The sequence below is a fragment of the Octopus bimaculoides genome, chromosome 4, assembly GCF_001194135.2.
Source record: "Octopus bimaculoides isolate UCB-OBI-ISO-001 chromosome 4, ASM119413v2, whole genome shotgun sequence".
Taxonomy (NCBI): Eukaryota; Metazoa; Mollusca; class Cephalopoda; order Octopoda; family Octopodidae; genus Octopus; species Octopus bimaculoides.
Genome location: NC_068984.1, coordinates 120342927 through 120352149, shown reverse-complemented (window position 1 = coordinate 120352149; position 9223 = coordinate 120342927). Strand labels below are relative to the sequence as shown.

The following is a 9223-nucleotide window of genomic DNA, read 5'->3' as shown; positions in this document are numbered from 1 at the left end:
ATATATATAAAGGATTCGTTTCTTGAATGCATATTCCTCGTTTTTTTTTTATATTCTTTCTATTATCTCTTCCTTACTCACTTTCAAATGAATGAGGAATTCGCATATTAAAATCATCATAAATAACAGATTAATAGTTTGATCTTGTTTTATTTTTTATAATATTCTTGTCTCTAAGCGAAATATCGTCGAAAAAAAGAAAGGAATATATTAATGAGCAATTTTTCAAATAAATTCGTTTATTATGCAGCTTACTTAACACACGCCAAGGAAAAAAACACTAAATTAAGTTGGAAGATTAGATAACATACACAAACGTACATACATTCATACATACACACACATGCATACAACAAACAGTTGTGTGGCTGTACGCATCTTTTACAAAGAGCACATATAGCCAACTGTTTGATATATGAGTGCAACAAATTAACTGTGCAAGTGCATACTGACACAAATATATGCAACGAATACATTCTGTTACACACGCAAACATACATACACACGCACACAAACAAGCACCTAACCCACACACACGCACATGCACACAACCATGCGCGCACACATGTATAATTCAATCTTTTTATTATTTTTATTATCATTAAGACACTCCTTAAAATTCAAGAAACTGAACATCCATTAACATCGCTTCTACTACTACTGGATGCTGGAAGTCCGTTTTACCATTCTCTTTCTTGCAACACGTTACAGACAAGAACAGTAGCAGTGTCATTTTCGCTCCATGTCAGTCTCTTAGAATATGCAATTCTTATCAAGCACATTAACGGAACCAAACAAAGCGAGAAGAGAGAAAAGGTCTAATAAAAACACTCTAGCCGATTAAATATTGATTGGCTATATAAGAAAATAGTTTAAGCCAGACATGGTCTTATTAAAATTTTAATTAGCCTAATTGTTGAGTGGTTGCATTCAATGATTATTTTAAAACTTTGTACGTGTGTGTATATATATATAAATATAAATATATTGATAATGATAATTGTTTCTGATTTAGGTACTAGGCTAGCAATTTTTAAGGAATGAGTAAGTCGAATCTAGTATTTGACAGGTACTTTATTTTATCGACCCATGAAAGAATTGACTCCGGTAGGATATGAACTCAGAACGTAAAAAGCCGAGACAAATATTCCAAGACATTTTCCCCTGGCGCTCTAACGATTCTGCAACCACCATTAATAATAATGTTAGTGATTTAAAAAATTTTTTTGAATAAACGTTAATTAACTATTCATTATCATTATTTTTATTATTGTATTTTAGTAACAACGCAATCAAATTTAATCGTTAAATTAAAATTACTTTCGTTTCTGATAAACACATGGCTACAACTACTGCCACTACTACTACACGAGGAAGAATAGATTGAAAGAAAATATCATCAGATGAATTCGACACTAACGAAACCTACCAAATCGATACCAAAATCGGTGGTTCATTTTATATTAATCAAAATCAACGAAATATATTAACTGGATCACGAGACTTTGAAAAGATAAGGGACGTTTCTAAGACAAATTATGATGTATGGCAGCAGAAAAGAAAACAAATAAAACGAAGAAAGACAGCAGCTAGGTGGCTATATAAAACGAGGAATCGTTCTGAAAGCAGTAGACTTAACAAAAATGACCCCCCCCCCCACTTCGTATTCTTCTAATCGCTGAGTGCTACTGTCAAGATAGACACATAGTAGAGACCAAAACTGCTCGGTTCGTTTTCGGAGAAGCAGGCATCAAAAAACCTAACAGCGATTCTCGAGTGTGTTTTCGCCACAAACATTCACAAAATGATCTCGGTATATTTTTTGCTTCACAATCAAGAAAATAGATTTCTTTCTTTACTTACCGGCAACAAATTTCGGAAATCCAGCCAGAGTACTGATCACCACAGTGATAATTATAATTCGACTTTCCCGCTGAGAAACTAGGTCACTGGCTCCACGCATGCGTACAACCCATTCCTCAGTGGTACAATTCTAGCTTGGCTGATATTTAGCAGTCGCTCGTCGTTGTTGTCATCTGATTATTAGAGGTTTTTCTTTCATTCACAGATGACACGTCCGTCTGAGTTTACTTAGTAGTAAATAAGACGTTTTACTGTCAGTTGGTTGTATAGTAAAAAAGAAAAAGAAAACCCATCACGCCTTTGCCACACACACTTATAGTATAGTGTAATCTTCAGTTAAACTTTAGTTAATTTCCTTCCTCTACATATTTTTGTCTATAGGACATTCTCCATCGTCGATTATATAATCATGAAATTGGTTCTTAATCTAAAGCTACCAAAACATAGTTTTCTTTTATTTCACTTCCTTTTTCTTATCGTATTGTTGTTATTATGTAGGCTTGTAAAAAAGGAAAACGAGAACAATTTTAAAAGTCTCAACCTCCCCGGTTACGTCATTTCCCATGATATTAAGAGTTCCCGACACGAATTTTGAATTACTTCGGAATTTTAGCACTTAAATTATTGTCGAAATTAAATTCGTTGAATTACATACATACACACTTATATATATACATATTTGTAAGTGGGGGAGGGCTTGGGAATAACCCGGCCTTTATACATTTAGAAAATATGACGGATTTAGAATATTTTTATATCTCCTTATAAGTATCTCAATAACTGTGCCTGGAACCATAAATTTCCAAGGTTCATTAGGTTCATATTTGTTGCGTTCTCCAGCAGAACACGACATGTGAGATTTAGTGTGATACAATCATAAACTAGCTTTCATAATTTATTACCAAAATGCTTCGAGGCAGTTAGCTACGTCTCTTTACATTCTCGGTTCGAATTCAGTCAGAGCTGACTTCGCCTTTCATCCTTCTGGGTTCAACAAAATAAGTATCATTTATTGTTGCTATTTAGTGCGACAGAATGTATTTTTGTGACCTTTTTTTCTCAGGCATTTTATATCTAAAATGACATTATAATACACTGTTTTTTACCACTTTCAAGATGATAGAGTGTAATTTGAAAGGCATTTGGTTGTTTGTTTTTTCTAGCAGGTCAAGCAACCACGTGGAAGCTACCTCATTGGTTTTAGTATCAGCAATACGCCAAGATCGATATGATCGATGATACCCATCTTCCCAAAACATCTGACCTTATTGCAATATTAAAAATCAATAATATATTACCAAAATATTTTAAAAAACGCTTAGCTCGACAACAAATGAAAAACCTGCAAGCTGCTGGATTAAATTTAGACGACTAAAGCCCATAAAGTAATCATGGAAATTCATTATTCTACTTTCTTTTTTTTCACATTGGACACACACGTATCACATCAAAAGTATGATTATACATCTACGAAAAGGAGCCATTGCAGCTCATTACATTAACCGAGAACAAAACAAGATAACAATTATACTGTGGAAATATATATATATTCTTTTATTTGTTTCAGTCATTTGACTGCGACCATGCTGGAGCACCGCCTTCAGTCGAGCAAATCGACCCCAGGACTTATTCTTTGTAAGTCTAGTACTTATTCTATCGGTCTCTCTTGCCGAACCGCTAAGTTTCGGGGACGTAAACACACCAGCATCAGTCGTCAAGCGATGTTGTGGGGACAGACACACATACACACACACACACTCACATATATATATACGACGGGCTTCTTTCAGTTTCCATCTACCAAATCCACTCAAGGCTTTGGTTGGCCCAAGGCTATATAGTAGAAGACACTTGCCCAAGGTTCCACACAGACTGAACCTGTAACCATGTAGTTGGTAAGCAAGCTACTTACCATACAGCCACTCCATATATATATATATATATATACATACATACACACATATATATATATATATATTCATTTTTTTGTATAGTATTCTTTTGGCACATACATGGCTATGCAGTTTGCTTTCCAATTGCATATGGTTCCAGCTTCAGTCCCACTGCATGGTACCTTGGGCAAATATCTTCTACCAAAGTCCCAGGCCGACCAAAGCCTTGTAAGTGTATTTGCTCAATAGAAACTGAAAGAAGCCCATCATATACATGTATATATGTGTAAAAAAAAATAAGTTCAAAAGAGAACAATTCAAACTTTTTGAGAGGTCCATAATGAGAGAAAGAATGATTTCTAATAAAGATTCATTATATTCATAAAAAACAGCTCAAGCAAGTAATAAGAATATGAAAATAGTAGTTGAAAAATATTGTTATAGGTATAAAAATACCATAAACAATTATAGAAAAAATGGAGGAGAAAAAGATGTTGCATCAAAATTAGAATTAATACAAAATAGGATTCAATACATACGTGTGTTTCAAAGGACAATACAAATATGTAAGAAAAAAATTATAACCATAGTAATTATTTATGCATTGTAATTTTCATCAGTGTGGGGAATTTTTTTAAGAACATCAAAAAATAAAGTAAATTAAAATAAGATACAAGGGAGAATACAAGTGGGGTAATAGGGAAAAAAAATCAGATATTTGCAAGCAAGTTTTAAAAGGGGAAAATGTAACAGTAACAATAATAGTAAGAGAGACGAAAGGGAAAAAAAGACAAGACATATCAATGTGTATGCACGTCTATTTGTGCAGTAAACTATAACATAAAAATAAGAATGAAAAGCTAATGGGTATGTTTAAAAAAATGGTAACAGGTCGAGACAAAGTATAATAAATAGGGCCACGTGTGTATAGTAAAATATAACGTAACAGGTGGACTAGTAGAAAAAAACCATCGAGAGTTATAGATATACATATTAATATTGAAAAACGAAAAACTATATGTATATATATATATCTTTTACACGAGTTAAAAAGTGATAGGCAAGACCATGTTTGAAAAAAGTTACAATATTAAAGTAAAAATGTACATACATGCAGAGAAAAAAACCCAAAGAGAACTTAACATGGAAAAAAAAATGTATATATATGTGCATATATTTACTTGTATTTGTGTTTGTCCCACGACCGCTTGACAACCAGTGTTTGTTTGTTTACATCCATGTAACTTATCATCATCATTATCATCATTTAGCTTCTGCTTTCCATGCTAGCATGGGTTAGACAGTTTGACTGGAGCTGACAAGCCAGAGAGCTGCACCAGGTTCCAGTCTGATTTGGCACGGTCTCTATAGCTGGATGCCCTTCCCAACACCAACCACTCCAAGAGTATATTGGGTGCTTTTAACGTGCCACCAGCACAGGTGCTTTTATGGCATATTAAAATTGTGATTCGCAATATTTTAGGAATTTGGAGGACCTTGGATTTCAATTGGAAAATTACTGGCATGTATTATGTAGAATAATAAGTGGGGGCACGTGGCTTAGTGGTTAGGATGTTGGACTCATGATCATGTGATTGTGGTTTCAATTCCTGGACCAGGTGACGCATTATTTTCTTGAGCAAAACACTTCATTTCACGTTGCTCCAGCCCACTCAGCTTTTAACGTGCCACCAACAAAGGTACTTTTATGGCACGGGTGCCAGTCACATGGCACCAGCATCATCCACAACTACGATTTCACTTGGCTTGACGGATCTTCTCAAGTACGGCATTTCACCAAAGGTCTCATCACTTGTATCGCTTCCATGAGGCCCAACATTTGAAGATAGCCCAATTAGTTAAGTTATGATAGAATAAGTATAAGGCTTTAAAAAACAAGTGCTGGAGTTGGTTTGTTTGACTAAAACCCTTCAAAAGCAAGGTCACAGCCCCGTGACTGAAACAAGTAAAAGATAAAAAATATATTACAATTGTGATTCTCAATCTTTTAGGAATTTTGAGGGCCTTGGATTTCAATTGGAAAATTTCTGGCATGTATTATGTAGGATAATAAGTGGGAGCACATGGCGTAGTGGTTAGGGTGTTGGACTCATGATCATATGATTGTGGTTTCGATTCCTGGACCAGGTGACGCATTATGTTCTTGAACAAGACACTTCGTTTCACATTGCTCCAGTCCATTCAGTTGGGAAAAATGTGTAATCCTGCAATGACCTGGTGTCCCATCCATGGAGAAATATATACACCAGAGAAACCAGGAAATTAGCCCTATGCTCCTTATAGAGTCATGTGGACTAACCAATGTGTGGAATAAAATAGGTTTTAGGTGTAAAAATCAGAAGATATAGAATACTATTGCTTATCTTATTTTAGTAATCGTATTTCAGTAACCATAAGATTATGAATAATGTTTTTAAAGATGCTCAACCAGTTCACATTGCTCCTATTCATTCAGCTGTAGAAATGAGTTGCAGTGTCACTAGTGCCAAGCTGTAACAGCCTTTGCCTTTCCCTTGGATAACATCAGTAGCGTGGAGAGGAGAGGCTGGTATGCAAGGATAACTGCTGGTCTTCCATAAACAAATTTCCCCAGGTTTGTGCCTCGGAGGGGAACTTTAATTTTGAAACCATGTGGTTTTGAGCTCAGTTCTACTGCACTGCACTTTGGGTAAGTGTTTTCTACTGTAAGCCCTGCTGGCCTAAGCCTTGGCAGTGAATTTGGTAGGTGGAAGCCTTTTGTATATATTGAGTGTGTGCATCTTTGTATTTGTCTCTCACTGCTTGACAACCAGTGTTGGTTTGTTTACATTTTTGTAACTTGGCAGTTCAGCAAAAGAATCTGATAGAATAAGTTCTAAATTTGATATAAATATTGAGTGTCAATTTGATAGACCAAAAAGGTCTTTCAAGACAGTGCCCTAGTATGGCCACAGTCCAATGACCAAAATACATAAAAGCAAAAGAGAATGAAAAGGACTATTTCCTTGAATACAAAATGATTGGTCACAAAATCTTTATTAGTAATAACTTAAAATTCAACACATAAATAGCAAACCCTAGCAACAAGTTAAAATAATTCAAACCACCAAGAAAACCTTTTATGTGGCCACTTGAACTGCTAGAAATAACAGCCACATTTCCCTTGAACACATTGACTGAGGTAGTCTTAGGTAAATTGATAGACCGTGGCTGGAGTTTTAAAAAAAAGAAAGAAAAGAAAGGAAGATTGTAATATGAATGCTTTTGGTTATAGGTTAGTCTAATCAGGGCTGAAAGTGTGGAGAGGGAGATAGTCGATTACATCAACCCCAGTACTCAACTGGTACTTATTTCTTTGTCCCCAAAAAAGATGAAAGGTAAAGTCGACCTCAGTGAAGTTCAAACTCAGAACATGCAGATGGATGAAATTCCACCCAGCATTTTGCCCTGTGTGCTAACAGTTCTGCCAGCTCGCCACTTTAATTTACAAATGAATAGTGACAGTGAATGTTTTTAATGATGCTCAACCAGTTCACATTGTGATTAAATCCCTAACAATGAAACCTTACAAGGCAAAAAATCCCACCTTACTTCTAATTATACTGAATAACAACAGTTTAAAGATGTAAGTGGATACCATTATTGAGGTTACTCCAGTTTTAAGACAATGTCATTTGTTTAACCCAACTTTTATGAAAACCCTCTCCAACTTCACCAGTTTGATAGATCATTGATTAAAAATATTGAGTTTCTTTGAAAGCACTCTAGAAACAAGCACACAATATAAATATGTACCAGTGCTGGTAATGGACTGTCATAAAAGTCATGGGTTTATTGAAACTGATGTATTAAATATTAATAATGCAATATTAATCAATTTTATTCTGCCTGACATTAAAGATACTGGTATATTAAACTATTATAAGGTCAGTATTGAACTGAGAGAAAACACACATATAGCATATTTGCTCCTTGGAAACTAATACTGATTTCAAATTTTGGCACATGGCCAGTAATTTCAGGGGAGTAAGTAAGGCAATTACATCGACCCCAGTGTTCAACTAGTACTTACTTTATTGACCACAGAAGAGTGAAAGGCAAAGTCGACCTCAGTGGAATTTGAATTCAGAATGTTAAGACAAACAAAATGCCACAAAGCATTTTGTCCAGCATGCTAACGATTCTGCCAGCCCACCATATTACAGAATGCAATATTAATAAATTTTATTCCACCCAACATTAAAGATACTGGTATAGTAAACAATTATAAGGCCAGTATTGAACTGGAAGAAAATATACATACACGTTTGCATCTTGGAAACTAGTATTGTATATTCCTTAGTATCAATCATTAAATCATGGTAGGTGACTGAACAGGGGATTGTGAGCATGTTCAAACTGACAGTAGCAAATGCATGTCCCCTAATTTAGTTGTACAGAAAGCAGATTGAGATTTAGATACATCTGTAGTAATTATAAAATAATTGTTAATCACAAGATTCTTTTGAACCTGTTATTGAAATTACAGCTTGTAAAACATCACATGGAAGCATGACAATATTTTGGCAAATTCTGTGCCACTCAACACATGAATGGCATTGCTCATGGGATCCATCTTGATGCTGATTGATTCTGACTTTGTTGAAAATTGATTGAGATGTTTCACAATCACTACTAGAACACAAAAACAAGGAGAGATAATTATAAACATGGTGGTTCAAAAAGATTTATATTTATTGGTAAGTCAGTTTTGAAGCTATACTGAAGTCTCACTAATGGTTCATTCATTACAACTGAAGCATGTGTTTCATAATAAATATGCAAGATCATAATGTATACTGCAAAACCTACAAAGAAACTGGTTATGGCAGAATGAATCAGATTTATGTCTTAGTGTCAGGAATCCTCTCAGCTCATAATAAAATATCTGCAATATTTTCTTAGCATGATATTGCAGGTTTTATAAGCTTGGTCAATGTAACCAAAGCATTGAAGAAAAATTGGTACTAATGATACCTAGTGCATACATGCATGACATATTCCATAGATCAGAATTGTTGGAACAGCTGCAGTTAGGAAACATGTGACTTGATACATGTGGGAATTTCAAACAACTATAAATATTATTGACTCTTTTGTACCTTTGTAAAATTTATATAATCATATTTCTCACATGCATCCTATAACAAATTTCTCAACTGTACCTTCATTCTTGATCTATGAATGTATGATAAAGTTTAAAACTATTTTATTTTAAGAGATAAAACTATCTTTATTTTTTAGCTTTCACTTGTTTCAATCATTTGACTGGCCATGCTGGGGCACTTCCTTGCGGAATTTCAGTCAAAATGATCAACCCCAGTACTTATTTTCTTTTTAAGCCTAGTACTTATTCTATTTGTCTCTTTTGCCAAACTGCTAAGTTACAGGGACATATATATATATATATATATATATATATATATATA

At 34.5% G+C, this 9223-nt stretch overlaps 1 long non-coding RNA gene across 1 annotated transcript in view; it reads right to left on the bottom strand.

Annotated features, from left to right (window-relative positions):
• The window catches only part of LOC106876923 (uncharacterized), a 115075-nt gene extending 112720 nt beyond the window's left edge, over positions 1–2355 (bottom strand). The window contains exon 1 of the long non-coding RNA XR_001410307.2: positions 1864–2355. This is a non-coding gene — a long non-coding RNA (uncharacterized LOC106876923). The remainder of the gene's footprint in view (positions 1–1863) is intronic.
• Positions 2356–9223: the final 6868 nt, after the last annotated feature.